Here is a 15,641-nt window from a genome sequence, read left to right on the forward strand (position 1 = left end):
ATCATAATGCTGTTTGAAACTAGGGATGGGCGAACGGTTCAGCCCGAGCATAAGTTAGAGCCAAACTTTGGTTGTTCGGATGTTCAGTGAACAATATGCAGTATGCGGGCCAGGTTTGAAAGCCAAAGAAACACCGTTAAAGTCTATGGGACACTAACATGAAAAATCAAAAGTGCTAATTTTAAAGGCTTATACAGTAGGTGACCGCGACCGTCGTGGGAGCCAGCGCCAAGCTGGCTCGCATCGGGAAAGGAAAAATGTTTATTTTCCTTTCCCGATAAGCGCCAAGCATCGCTGCCCGGGTTGACACTGGCGCGGGGATCCCAATTGGATTCCCGCCAATACAAGGCACTGTGACATTGTAAGGGGGCGGGGTCACCATGTGACATCAAACGGTGACCCCGCCCCTTGTCCCTATATAAGTCGCCACGCACCGCGTCCCTGGCATTGCGGCCGGAGAGAGCGTCGAGTCAACATCTCCAGTAGAAGAAGAAGAAGAACGGAAGGTGGCGGCGGAGGCGATGGAGGCGACAGCTACAGAAGACCGGGCCACCGCTAGTAAAAGAGCTGGAAGAAGAAGTGGTGGCACGGCAAGAAGAACCAGAGAGGGGGACAAGACCCCCGAAGTCAGAAGAAGAGGGTGGCGGCGACGAAGAAGAAATCCGGGCTCCTCCGCTAGCAAAAGAGCTAGCAGAAGATAGCAGAGGAGTCCGGCGAGAAGACCCCCGAAGACGGAAGACCTCCGGAGCTGTGCAATAAACTATTTTAACCCTTGTGTGTTGTGTTTTTTTTGTATATTTTTTTTACAGGTGAATGGGTAGGGGTACATTGTACCCCATACTCATTCACATAGGGTGGGGGGCCGGGTTCCGGGGGCCCCCTTATTAAAGGGGGCTCCCAGATTCCGATAAGCCCCCCGCCTGCAGACCCAGACAACCAACGGCCAGGGTTGTCGGGAAGAGGCCCTTGTCCTCATCAACATGGGGACAAGGTGCTTTGGGGTGGGGGGCCGCGTTGAGGGCACGCAGCCTGGTATGGCTCAGGAGGGGGGGCGCTCGCTCGTCCCCACCCCCTTTCCTGGCCGGCCGGGCTGCGTGCTCGGATAGGGGTCTGGTATGGATTTTGGGAGGGGCATGCCATTTTTTCGGGAGCAGTGATATCGGGAGCAGTGATTTTTTTTAATGCTTAAAGTGAAACAATAAAACAATATTGTTTTAAAAATCATGTCTGGGGGGTGTCTATAGTATTCCCATAAAGTGGCAAATTTTTCCCATGTTTAGAACAGTACCAGATAAAAATGACATTTCTAAAGGAAAATGTTTAATTTAAAACTGATAGTGGCTATAATGAATTGTCGGGTCTCAGCAATATAGATAAAACTCATTGAAAAAATGGCATGCCCCCCCCCCCAGTCCATTACCAGGCCCTTTGGCCCAGTGCCAACATTTAAAAAAAAGGGTGTGGTCCTCCCCCCGTAAAATACATACCATAGCCTTATCTGAGCACACAACCTGGCTGGCCACAGGAAAAGAGGGGGGTGAGAGAGCACCCCCCCTGAACCGTACAGGCCCCCTTGCCCTAAATATGGGGAGGGTGCTTTGGGGGTCTGACCTCAAAGCACCTTGTCGCCATGTTGACGGGAACAAGAGCCTCATCCGCACAACCCTTGCTCAGTGGTTGTGGGGGTATGCGGGCGGGGGGCTTATTGAAATCTGGAAGCCCCTTTAACAAGGGAACCCCCAAATCCCGGCTCCCCTATTTAACATGGAGACAAGGTGCTTTGGGGTCAGACTCCAAAGCACTCTCCTCCATTGAGGGCATGTGGCCTGGTATGGTCCAGGAGGGGGAGTGCTCTCTCATCCCCCCTCTTTTCCTGCGGTCTGCCAGGTTGTGTGCTCGGATAAGGGTCTGGTATGGATTTTTGGGGGACCCCTACTCCATTTTTTTTATTTTGGTGCAGGGTTCCCCTTAAAAGCCACACCAGACCAGAAGGGTCTGGTATTGATTTTGGGGGGATCCCTACGCCATTTTTTTATTTGATGCAGGGTTCCCCTTAATTTCCATACCAGACCTGAAGAGCCTGTTGTGGATTTTGGGGGGATCCCCACACAATTTTTTTAAATTTTTAGTTTGGGGTTCCCTTTAATATTCATACCAGACCCAAAGGGCCTGGTAATGGACTGGGGTGGACCCATGCCATTTTTTTCATTGAGTTTTATCTATATTGCCGAGATCCAACAATTCATTACAGTCACAATCAGTTTTAAATGACAATTTTTCCTTTAGAAATGTAATTTTGCTGTGGTACTGTTCTAAACACGGGAGAAATGTACCACTTTATAGGCATACCATAGACACACCCCAGGCATGATATTTAAAGGAATATTTCATTTTTACTTTTTCACTTTAAGCATTAAAAAAATCACTGCTCCTGAAAAAATGACCATTTGAAAAAAAAATCCATTGATACATGTCCCCTGTGGCAGGACCCAGGTCCCCAAACACTTTTTATGACAATAACTTGCATATAAGCCTTTAAAACTTTTGATTTTTCGTTGTCGGGTCCCATAGACTTTAATGGTGTTTGTGTGCTCATCTGAGTTTTTTGCCTGTTTGGACGTCCTGGTGCGAACTGAACCGGGGGGGGGGGGGGGGGGGGTTTGGCTCATCCTTATTTGAAACACTTGGTCTGTCACATATGTTTTCCATGTTCATCATTTTGTCATATTTTTACCAGTATTTATACACCTTGTTATAATGTTAAATACCTACAGTCCGCACACACATATATCAAATCTCGATTATTATTCTTATTTTTTTGCCAATAAGTTATTGTTCATTTAAATGTAAAGCAAAAGCTGGCCCAAAGATAATCCAGTTTTTGTACTATTTAGTTTTAGGTTTCTGCTTATTTAAAGTAATTTTATTTTATCCTTTACTATAATTAAAGGATATATGTAATTTTAAAATGCATATACTGTTTATGAGTAATAAATATTTTCAGGAATACCAGGCAACTTTGAAAACATAAACTTTTACTTCTGCCTCCTTTTTCCCTTTACTCTGATGGCTGTCATTGCAGGTCAATATCATTGTTATCACTGTTCAACCTGCCTTTAGCTTGTATATGTCTGCATTATAACTGAACAGTATCAAGAGTGAAGGCATTTGCTTCACACACATGTATGTTTTATGGAATGCTTTAGATGTCTGGAATTATAAATTATTTCTAGATTTTAATGCACCCAAGTAATCACATAAGATCACAAGCTGATAGAAGCAATCAACCTCTGTGCATGTTTTGTTAGCCCTTGTACACACGGTCGGACATTCCGACGGAAAATGTCCGATCGGACCATGTTGTCGGATAATCCGACTGTGTGTGGGCTCCATCGGACTGTTTCCGTCGGAATATCCCACGGACAAAGTTTTAGAGCTGAGCTATGAAACTTTCCGAAAACATGATCCAATCGGACTTTTTCTGATTGTGTGTAGAGAATTCCGATCGGACAAAGTGCCACGCATGCTCAGATCAAATTCCTAGACCAAAGCTATTGGCTACTAGCCTGAACGTAGTCCCGTCGTAACGAAATAACGTCATCACGTTACGTACGATCGGATTTTCCAACAACTGCGTCCGACGGTGTGTATGCAACACAAGTTTTGGACAAAATCCGTCTGACAAAATCTGGCGGATTTTGTTGTCGGAATGTCCGACTGTGTGTACAAGGGCTTACAGTGTATGGAGTACAGGCCACCCAAAATAAGAACAAGGTAGACCAGAATGCACCTAGTTAGGCATGTTACAGTCTTAAATTATTATGTAATTTCTGTCACTGGCTGCAACATCACCACTGTGTCCTGTAGTGATGTATGGGCCAGCGATCACAACTAGGGATCAAGCATCTGATACACCTGGAAGTGTGTTGGATGTTGGGTTTTCTGAGGCTGTAGATCCTCATCAAAGTGGCAAACAGAGCCATCATGCATTTGTAAGTATAAACACTCTTCTTTTGCATGGGCCTTTTATAAAAAAAAATAAAAAATCACGACTCTTTAAATAAATATTTAGTGGTTTTGTTCGTATTTGCTTTCTTTATTATGATCAGGTTTTTTTTTTATTTTATTTAAAGCAACACTATTGTCATATAAATAAGAAATGTTGCATATTAATGTTATTTCCCCAATGGGTGCCACCAAGGAGGGAGCCTGTCTCTCTACTCTGTAGCAGAGCGGAATGTTTCATTCTGATACCCCCTCTCATCCTTATCTGTCACTGGTCATCAAGGATGCTGTCTGCTTCAAAGCCAACAGGCCCCTAGCAACCAGTGAGGTTGACAGAATGTGTAGCTTGCTGGGGATCCAGAAACACTAGTTCCCTATCAATGCTGTCAACTGCAAGGGGAGTGGACCTGATGGGGAACTAGTGTCTCTGAAACCCCATCAGGCTCTGCCCACCCAGCTACAAAATGCCTCAGTCACTGCTTTGTCTGTCTGAAAGCCATAGAGGCACAGAGGGAATTTATCTGCACTGAGAATGGAGTGTCTATATGAACAATTTTGATCAGTGTGCCTCTGCCCATAACTCTTGCCCAAAATTCCTCTACCTTTTTCCAACATGCATGTATATGGGTGTTTTTTTCTGAATAAAGAATTTAGCACTTAGAATAATGTGTAGTCATGAGTGCTGGTGGTTACGCTCATATAGTCGCTCACAGCATATTCCGTAATGCATGTCAATAGGTACAATTACTAGGCTTATGTTACACTGCATAGACATAGGCCATATTCTATAGGCAGTGTGCAATAGCCCTAAATGTATTCTTTGTGATTATTCCACATAACTGAAGTCATCCATCCCCTTTCTAATTTTGTTGTCTCTCCCTGAACTCTGTCTAGATCAAGGTCATCCTTTCTGCAAATTGGTCACCAAAACTGCACATGCAAATTCAAGATGAAGCCAAACCAATGTTTTTGGGGCAGAATTATGGATTATCTCCTGAATGTATGGCCTTTTGATGCAAGAAATTATTTTTCTAGCTTTGTTAGCTGCAGATTGGCATTGTATGCTGCTGTAGTCCTTAAGGACCACCACATTATTTTTAATATTTTTTTAGCACCTAAATACATAACTCTACATCTTTTAATATAGAACCTAGCAGCCCTGTAGTAGCCCACCCTCCTATTTTAACCATGACTTCCTATAACAAAGATGCATCATGTCAAATGTATTTTCACTGCATAAGTTGGTATTAACAGAAAACACTGATATTGAACTCTTAAAACAAACACAATATCAATAATAAACAAGTTCAACAGCATGGCCCCAAGTCAGAGCCACGTGGTGCACCACTTACAATTTTAGTCTATTTCGAGAATTAGCCATTCATCACTACTCTCTGCATAAGTTCCTGTAAACGGTTTTCTTTCTTTACTCCGATAGAATTTATTTTGTAAATTTAAAAGTTTATAAGGTACAACATCCACTGGCATTTCTCTAAATGTCACTGTCCTCATAGAATGTTAACAGTTTTCTCTAACGAGAGCAGTTTTTTTTTTTTTTTTTATAAATCAATGCTGGTTGTTACTTATGATACCATTATCACTAATAAAGTCTTTAATATAGTCCATTACTAGCCCCTCAAATATTTTACATACTATTGATGTTAAGCTGCCCGGCCTGCAGTTTTCTGGCATACACCTCAACCTTTTGTTGAATATTGGTACCACATTTGCTTTATGAAAATCAATTGTTAGCATTCTAGTCAGTAGATTGTCTTTAAAAATCAGAAACAATGATCTGGCTATAACAGAGCTAACTGTTCTGAGGACTCATGGGTGTAAGTCATCCGGTCCTGGTGAATTACTCACATTAAGTTTGTCTAAATTGTTTTAAACCTGGATTTCTGCTTGCAACAGAGTTCTCTTTTGCAGCTACTGTCACATTTACAATAGGCTGGGGTGTGTGGGGCTCCACCCATACAGCTGCATCATTCATTTACAGGAATCCTTTAATGAATAAAATACAAGTACTATCTGCTGCTGTAGCAGACAACTTGTACTTCTAAAAGATCTATGAGTGTGCTGATTAGTGCACTTGCAGTCCATTCACACCTTCTCCAGCTTTCTAACTGAAAGTCCAAATGGATGTATGAGCAGAAAGCTGGATGGAGAATGTGCAGGAGCCTGACATTGCACCACGGCAGTCTTTTTGACAGCTGTCAGAGAGGGTCCCTGTGATGCCGGCCAGAGGATCTGGAGCTTCCGTTCCTGCACACAGCCATGCTTTGTATCCATCCTGGTGATTCCTACTAGCCATGATGATTTTCAAGAATTTTAACTGTACGTGTGCTATTTTTTCTTTCAATAAATGTATGCTTTCATGGTAATGAGAATCTCGTGCTCCTGTTTTCTTGTTTGAGCTGCCTTGGATCATCCCAGATCTCTTCTGGAAGATACAAGATCTTCTCATTAGATGCCCCTTGATCACCTTTCTGATCACATTGAATTTTATTGATGTTGCTGACATTAGACATTGAAAGCTGGGACTTGTAGTGCACTTTGTTGGTTTGTGGATTTACTTTTACTTTTGGGTGCTGCTCCCAAAGATTGGTTGAAGTCAGATAATAAACATGCATAATATTTATAACTTCAGTGGCTGACCCTTTTTTATTTATTCAGATTCAGACTAATCAATCACCAAGCTTGGGAAAACTTGGTCAGGGCTAGAAAATACATCACTACTCCACTGAGTACAGTAGAGCCAACAACTAAAGTTAACCCAACTAGGGTAGGGCACTAAATCAAAGAATTTTAGCAATTAGATATTTAAAGACAAATACATCACATTGGCAACAAGAGTCTGCCTTCTAATGCCAATTTCTAAAATAAAGAAATGCAACAATGTGAACAATTGCTTTATATCAGAAAATTCTAAAGCTTCCCTTTTACCTAAAATGACAAACATGTTATACTTACCTGCTCTGTGCAATGGTTTTGCACAGAGCATCCCTGAACCTCCTCTTCTAGGGTTCTTCTCCAGTGATCTTGGCTCCTTCTTTTCTCCAAGTGCCGCATAGCAAGCAGCTTGCTATGGGGCACTTGTGTGAGTTTGATCCTGAGCCAGGCTGTGTGTATCTATAGACACACACAGAATGTCTTGGCCTCATAGCCCACTTCATACTCACAGGATTTGACTGACAGCAGTGGGAATCAATGTCTCCCACTGCTGCTGAGTCTCCTGTGAGAAGAGAGAGAGGGGAGAAGATTGCTGCAGAGGAGCACATCACTGGGTCGATATTAGGATCAGGTAAGTGTTTAAGGGGGTATGGGGGGAAGTGACTTTTGAAAGATTTATTTTTTACCTTATTGCAGAGAATGGGTTGACCACGAGCGCTCAGCAAATGTGTAGTATGAAGCCTGAGATGAAGAAGAATGGTGCTGGGACATGCCAGAGGAGCAAGTACAAGAATATAAGGGCATCTTTATGGCAGTCTTTGGCCCCAAATTCAGGGAGTCAGCCATTGTGGCTTAAGAAATTTTAGGTGGTCAACAAGAATGACTGTATTCAAGTTGCCAGATAAATAATGAACTTTCTCCTGCTGCAGCAAGCAGGCTGATAACATTATTTGTATTTTTTCTATGTGTGGAGGAGTTTTTCCTTGCTGTTGCCATAACAAATATTATGAATAAAAATGTTCTGCTGGTGAATCACAGCATTCTATGTGCCCAAAATTGACGTCCTTTTTCCCCCACAAATAGAGATTTCTTTTGGTGGTGTTTTATCACCTCTGCGTTTTTTATTTTTTGCACTATAAACAAAAAAGAGCTACAATTTAAAAAAAAAAAAGCAATATCTTTTACGTTTTGCTATAATAAATATCCCCCAAAAATATATAAAAATTTAGTTTAGGCTGATACATATTCTTCTACATATTTTTGGTAAAAAAAAATTGCAATAAGCAACTGATTGTTTTGCGCAAAAGTTATAGCGTCTACAAAATAGGGGATAGTTATATGGCATTTTTATTATTTTTTTTACTAGTAATGGTGGCGATCAATGATTTTTATCATGACTTCGACATTATGGAGGATGCATTGGAAACTTTTGGTGCTATTTTGGGACCATTCACATTTATACAGCGATCAGTGCGATTAAAAATGCACTGATTACTGTGTAAATGTGACTGGCAGTGAAGGGGTTAACCAGGAGGGGGCACTGGAGGGATTAAGTGTGTCCTAATGAGTGATGCTAACTGTGGGGGGCTGGGCTATGTGTGACACGACACTGATCACTGCTCCCGATCACAGGGAGCAGTGATCAGTGTCAGTGTCACTAGGCAGAATGGGGAAATGCTTGTTTACATCAGCATTTCCCCGTTCTTCCTCTCCATGACACGATCGTGGGTATCCCCATGGACATAGAGTCCACGGGACACACAGTTGGACTCATGAAGCTCACGGCATGGCTCCTGCTATGCGGACCTCGCAAGATCACATACAATAGCATGATTTTGCACAGTGAAGCCAACCTGCCGCAGTAAAACTGCGGAGGCTGGTCCTCAAGCAGTTAAAGACAATTAAATCTCCTGTATAACTATCAAGGCAGGTTCTTTTTAAAATAGAGCAATGTCAGGAACATATTGCTTCTATTTGAAAAAAGTATTGTTGCTTTGCAAGGTTGAGGACCTGGTTATATCATCAGTATTATTTTCTACACAAGTTTTGCATTCACACTAGCTGCGTGAGCTTCTTTTGGTGAATTGTTTTTTTCCACATTTCAAAAGATATCGGTAGTCTATTACCTAACCTGACCCTAGAATGCTTATGTTATACTTACATAACTGTTGAAGAGACCCCATAAAGTATTAAACAATAGGGCTGTAATAATCACATTACAACCTATTATATAAAAACATACAGCAGACATATCACTCCAGTTCCAAATTGATCCCATACAGTTGTATTGTGTGTTATATAAAACAGATAATTAAATAAATAGCATGGACTATAAATGTAAAAAAAAATGTGCATATGTTTGTTTGTAAGGGAGAAATGAAGAAGAGAAATGACACCACAAGGATTTGTTGGCACTTGGCAAGAAAATTTACAACAGGTTAACACAGAAATATGCTAGAGCTGAAATGTCAACCTAAGTTTACGCAAATAGATCATCTTGTAATAAGACAGATCTAATACTGGGCACTTCACGTTTAAGCTTCACAGATGGCACGTGAAATTCACAGAAGAATGTGAAATTATATTAAGTCTTGGAAAACACAAAATCACCAGGGAGTTGTATTCAACATTATATTTTTTGTCAAAGCCCTAAGCTTTCTTGCTTGTCTTCTTCGGGCATTGTTTTTTCTATCACTGTGTCGTCCCACTCTATTTCTTAAAACCATACACAGAGATGTTATTCTCTCCTAGGATATATTTAATGATGGGGAAGAAATGTTTAGCTCATCTAAATGATTTCTGCTCAGCTAACCTAATTCCATTATCCGTTAGTCATGTTTACAGCGTTCTGACAGCTAATAACTCAGGCGGAACTCTGTAACAATTTTTAATCTTACTCTTCATCCAAGTCAGTGCTCAAAGTGCTTTGCTTCCTTGATTATTAAAGATCATGTGCACGTATCCTGTCAGCTTTCAGTTCATGGAATCTGAATAAGCCACAAGGTCAAATTTTTCAAACCAACTTTGCAGATTGACATATGATAATTACAAGTACCTATCAAAAACAATTTGCATTTTCTGAAAGATAGAACCCTAGACATTAACATTTGTTCTTCAAGCCTATATGGAGAAAACACACAATGACAGAGTCTTCAGTGTTAATTTAAGATCAGAGTCTGAATGACAATGTTTTTCTTCATGTCAGAGCGTTGTGAATTTGATAATCATGCAATGAATTACTTGTAATGCATTGAACTTTTATGCTTATCATATATATATATATATATATATATATATATATATATATATATGTATATAAATAAAGGTACTGCTAAAACAAAATGTGCTTTTCCAAGATAAGAGAAAAATCGAATCCCATCTGAAACTTTGTATACATTTATTTAGTATATTGATTTATCTTTGATGCGTATATACGCATAACTCAATGAGATGGAGATATAAGTTGCTATGTTTTAAACAGTATGTTGTATGTTTGACAGACAACGTCTAGATTTTGTTTTTCTTTTGCCTACGTTCTATGCCACATAGAAGCCCCAGAAGAATGTTTTATTTATATCACCTCAAGCAGGGCTCCCTGAAGCAACGCCAGGCCATAGTTGCCAACCAGCTGCTCTTAAAGTGAAACTAAAGTATTTATTGCAAAAGAGGCATACGATGTCTCTGTTGCAGTAAACTCACCTACCTACCTGATTACAGTAATCCCCAGAATGTAAGCTGAGCTGGACATGCACAGCTCAGCTTACAGTGGGTGGCCCAATCCTGTGTGCCAGCATAACTAGCTCCTGGGCATGTGCAGGAGTGATTTCATCCATAACATACAAAGCCATCCACAACATCGCCCCCATCTACATCACCAACCTCATCTGCAGATATCGGACAAATTGTTCCCTCCACTCCTCCCAGGACCTCCTGCTTTCTAGCTCCCTTGTTACCTCCTCTCATGCTCGCCTTCAAGACTTCTCCAGAGCCTCTCCCATCCTCTGGAACTCCCTTCCCCAATCTGTCCAATCAGCCCCTACCCTGTCCACCTTTAGGAGTTCCCCGAAAACTCATTTATTCAGGGAAGCCTATCCTACACCCACCTAACTGTCACCGAGCCACCCCCATAAAATCATTCTCTGCAGCTATTACTTATTATTTGTACCACCACCCCTCCCTTTAGAATGTAAGCTCTATGAGCAGGACCCTCCTGTACCTTTTGTATTGTACTGTAATTGTGTTGTCCCCCCTATACATTGTAAAGCGCTGCGTAAACTGTTGGCGCTATATAAATCATGAATAATAATAATAATCCAGTGCCAACCAATGAAAAGCACCACACAGGAGAAGATATCAGCACTGGAAGGACAATTGTACAATTGAGTAGCTCTGCCTTTAGTTTAACTTTCAAATGTATTCATCGCTGTAGTACAGAAGTACAGACATCACAAAACTATATGATGAAGCCCAGACTAAAGGTAAAACACATAGGAGCAGAGTCATGCTTGGCAGGGAATGATATGTTGAATTGTCCTTTTTCAGTGTTAATAAAGCTTATCACTATCAAAACAAAAAGGTATAGCGGTGGGCAGCCTGGAATTTTACATGCTCCCAATCAAATGTGACAGGACCAGGGAACAATCTAGTTTTCACTGTTGTTACTTAACCACTTCCCGCCCGGCCTATAACAGATTGACATCCGGGAAGTGGATCTGTTATCCTAACTGGGTGTGAGCCTGACACACTACATCTCCGATCTTGATAAGAAGCCTCTAACAGAGGCTTCTTACCACATGATCAGCTGTGACCAATCACAGCTGATCACCGTGAGAACCAGGAAGTGCCGGTAAACAGCATTCCTCGGTTTGCGCTGACAGGGAGAGCCAATCGGTGACTTTCCCTGTCAGAGGGGGGTCTGTGTTCATAATTAGCACAGCCCCCATCAAATTTACCCATAAGCTGCCAATCTGTGCCCAGTCAGTGCCCCATCATAACCCCCTGCCAGTGCCCAATAAAGTGCCAACCAGTGCCCACCATAGTGCCAATTAGTGCTCAGCATTAACACCAGTCAGCACCTGCCCAATCAGTGCTGCCCATCAATATCATCTATTAATGTCCATCAATGCCACCTGTCAGTGCCAATCAGTGCTGCCTATCAGTGCCAATCAGTGCTGCTGGTCAGTGCCCATCAATGCTGCCTGTCAGTACCCATCAGTGCTGTCTGTCAGTGCCCATCAGAGCCACCTGCCAGTGCCCATCAATGCCACCTGCCAGTGCCCATCAGTGCCGCCTGTCAGTACCTATCAGTGCCACCTGTCAGTGCCCATTGGTTCTGCATATCAGTGCCACCTATCTGTGCCCATCAGTGCTGCATATCAGCGCTGCCTATCAGTGCCCATCAATTCTACATTTCAGTACCACCTCATCAGTGCCCATCTGTGTCAACTCATCAGTGCCCATCAGTGAAGGAGAAAACAAAATTGTTTAACAAAAACAAAGAAAAACGTTATTTTCAAAAATGTCGTTTTTTTTAGTTTGTTTATCAAAAAATAAAAACCGCAGAGGTGATCAAATACCACCAAAGAAAGCTCTATTTGTGGGAAGAAAAAAATGTTTTGTTTAGGTACAGTGTTGTATGACCGCGCAATTATCATTCAAAGTGCGACAGCACTGAAAGCTCAAAATTGTCCTGGGCAGGAAGGGGCGAAAAGTGCCTGGTATTGAAGCGATTAAACACCATGAGTGGGAAACAGTCACAATGCATTGGGTGTTGATATCCTAGTGTAATCTCATTTATCTTTATCATAGAATGTGCATGCTAGTGTTCACTATTATCTATCAGTTATGCTGTCTACTCAGTATGCTATAAGTAGATTTTGGTATAATATGTTAGTGACTGAATGCTGGAAGTGGCAATCTCGAATGCCACGTACACACAACCAGACTTTCTGGCAGACTAGGTCCGACGGTCTTCCCGACGGACTTTCGGCGGAAGTTCCAACTGACTTTCCGAACGCACGGATCTGGCCATTTTGAACATGATGACATATGATGGGATTAAACAAGGAAGTTCAATAGCCTGTAGCCAATAGCTTCCCTTGAGTCATATTTGGTCCATCGTTCCAGCACACAGACGAACGGTTTCCTGATTTTAGTCCATCGTAATTGAGTCAGTTGGACAGATTTGAAACATGTTCTATTTCTAGGTCCATCAGATTTTTTTTTTTTAATTATCAGACTAGCCCACACACTAGGGATGAGCTTCAAATTCGAGTCAAACTCATGTTCGAAAAGCCGGAAACACCCTGTACAAGTCTATGGGAGAAATCTAAAGTGCTAATTTTAAAGGCTAATATGCAAGTTATTGTTCTAAAAAGTGTTTGGGGACCTGGGTCCAGTGGACATGGATCAATGCAAAAAAAGTTTTAAAAACTGGCGTTTTTTCGGGAGAAGTGATTTTAATAATGATTAAAGTGAAACTATAAAAGTGTAATATACCTTTAAATTTCGTACCTGGGAGGTGGTCTATAGTATGCCTGTGAAGGGGTGCATGTGTCCCGTGCTTAGAACTGTCCCTGCACAAAGTGTCATTTCTGCAGGAAAAAAAGTCTTTTAAAATCACTTGCGGCTATAATGAATTGTCGGCTCCCGTAATACAGAGAACTCTCATTGAAAGTCATTGATAAAAAAAAAGCGTGGGGTTCCCCCAAATTCTTATAAAAATTGACATGGGGCCCCCTAAAAATCCATACCAGACCTCTTATCCGAGCACGCAACCTGGCAGGCCGCAGGAAAAGAGGGGGGACGAGACAGCACCCCCCCTCCTGAACCGTACCAGGCCACATGCCCTCAACATTGGGAGGATGCTTTGGGGGTCTGTGACCCCTCAAAGCACCATGTCCCCATGTTGATGGGGACAAGGGTCTCATCCCCGCAACCCTGGCCGGTGGTTGTGGGGGTCTGTGGGCGGGGGCTTATCAGAATCTGGAAGCCCCCTTTAACAAGGGGACCCCCAGATCCTGCCCTCCCCTGTTTGAAATGGCAAGGGGGTACAAACGTATCCCTACCATTTCACAAAGAAAGTGTAAAAAATAGTTAAATAAGACAAACACACTTTTGAAAAATTCCTGTCCAAAGATCACATCACAATATGTTTGTATTATAACGACTACATTTGTAAGATTCAAAGCAGTGTACACATGATTGTACATGGCATAATAACAGCCTGAAAAATTCTGGTCCCCCGCAGTTTAGGTAAAGTATGGTATATACAGTAGTAAAGATAGTGTATTTAAAGCCATTTTTAAAAATTTGGATAGAGTAGAAAAGGGTTAAAACTGGTGTCAGTTTCTTTTACCATCTGTGGTTCATTATGGAACTTTCCCTTCACCTCCTGGCATGTAGACTTAGCAGGAAGTGAGAAGATATCTTTCCAATATGAATGGAATCCTCTCTAAGACAGTTATCATAGGGAATAATGCCGCGTACACACGATCAAACAATCCGGTGGAAAAGTCCGGCAAACTCAAGTCCGCCAAACAATCCCCCCGTGTGTAGCCTCCGGCATTTTTTTTTTGACCCAAAAGTACGGTGGACTTAGAGAAAAGTCCGCTCATTTTGAGCGCGTCTCCAGGTAGGCGGGGCCCGCGAAGGAGACGTCGCTGGCCCCGCCGCCTGGTATGGACTTAAAGGGGAACCCCAACGCGATAAAAATCGGCGTGGGGTTCCCCCCAAGTCCACAACAGGCCCTTGTCCGAGCACGCTACCCGGCCAGCCAGGAAAGGGGGGGCGAGCGAGCGCCCCCCCTCCTGAGCCGTACCAGGCCGCGTGCCCTCAACATGAGGGGTGCCTTGAGGAAGGGGGGGCCGCGCGGCCCCCACACACCAAAGCACCTTGTCCCCATGTTGATGAGGACAAGGGCCTCTTCCCGACAACCCTGGCCGTTGGTTGTCAGGGTCTGCGGGCGGGGGGCTTATCTGAATCCGGGAGCCCCCTTTAATAAGGGGGCCCCCGAATACTGGCCCCCCACCCTATGTGAATGAGTATGGGGTACAATGTACCCCTACCCATTCACCTGTAAAATAAAAGTACAAAAAAACACAACACACAAGATAAAATACTTTATTGCACAGCTCCGGGGGGTCTTCCATCTTCGGGGGTCTTCTCGCCGGACTCCTCCGCTATCTTCTTGTAGCTCTTTTGCTAGCGGAGGAGTCCGGCTTTCTTCCGACTTCGGGGGTCTTGTCCCCCTCTTCGGTTCTTCTGCCGGGCCACCGCGCCTTCTTATAGCTCTTTTACAGGCCCTTGTCCCTATATAAGTGGCAGCGCAGCGCGTCCCTGGCATTGCGGCCGGAAAGATCGTCGAGTCAACATCTCCTGGAGAAGAAGAAGAAGAAGAACGGAAGGCGGCGATGACAACAGAAGACCGGGCCACCGCCTGTAAAAGAGCTATAAGAAGGCGCGGTGACCCGGCAGAAGAACCGAAGAGGGGGACAAGACCCCCGAAGTCAGAAGAAGAGGCCGGCGGCGAGGAAGAAAGCCGGACTCCTCCGCTAGCAAAAGAGCTACAAGAAGATAGCGGAGGAGTCCGGCGAGAAGACCCCCGAAGACGGAAGACCCCCGGAGCTGTGCAATAAAGTATTTTATCTCATGTGTTGTGTTTTTTTTGTACTTTTATTTTACAGGTGAATGGGTAGGGGTACATTGTACCCCATACTCATTCACATAGGGTGGGGGGCCGGTATCCGGGGGCCCCCTTATTAAAGGGAGCTCCCGGATTCCGATAAGCCCCCCGCCCGCAGACCCCGACAACCAACGGCCAGGGTTGTCGGGAAGAGGCCATTGTCCTCATCAACATTGGGACATGGTGCTTTGGTGGCCTGGTACGGCTCAGGAGGGGGGGGGGCGCTCATTCGCCCCCCCTTTCCTGGCCGGCCGGGTAGCATGCTCGGACAAGGGTCTGT

General features: G+C 43.4%; 1 protein-coding gene across 6 annotated transcripts in view; it reads right to left on the bottom strand.

The window, feature by feature from the left end:
- Positions 1 to 15,641, bottom strand: part of CDH12 (cadherin 12) — a 1,439,064-nt gene that overhangs the window by 792,343 nt on the left and 631,080 nt on the right. The window lies entirely within an intron of this gene.

Source organism: Lithobates pipiens, unplaced genomic scaffold, assembly GCF_037356315.1.
Source record: "Lithobates pipiens isolate NorthernLeopardFrog02 unplaced genomic scaffold, aLitPip1_a1.2 Scaffold_19, whole genome shotgun sequence".
Lineage (NCBI taxonomy): Eukaryota > Metazoa > Chordata > Amphibia > Anura > Ranidae > Lithobates > Lithobates pipiens.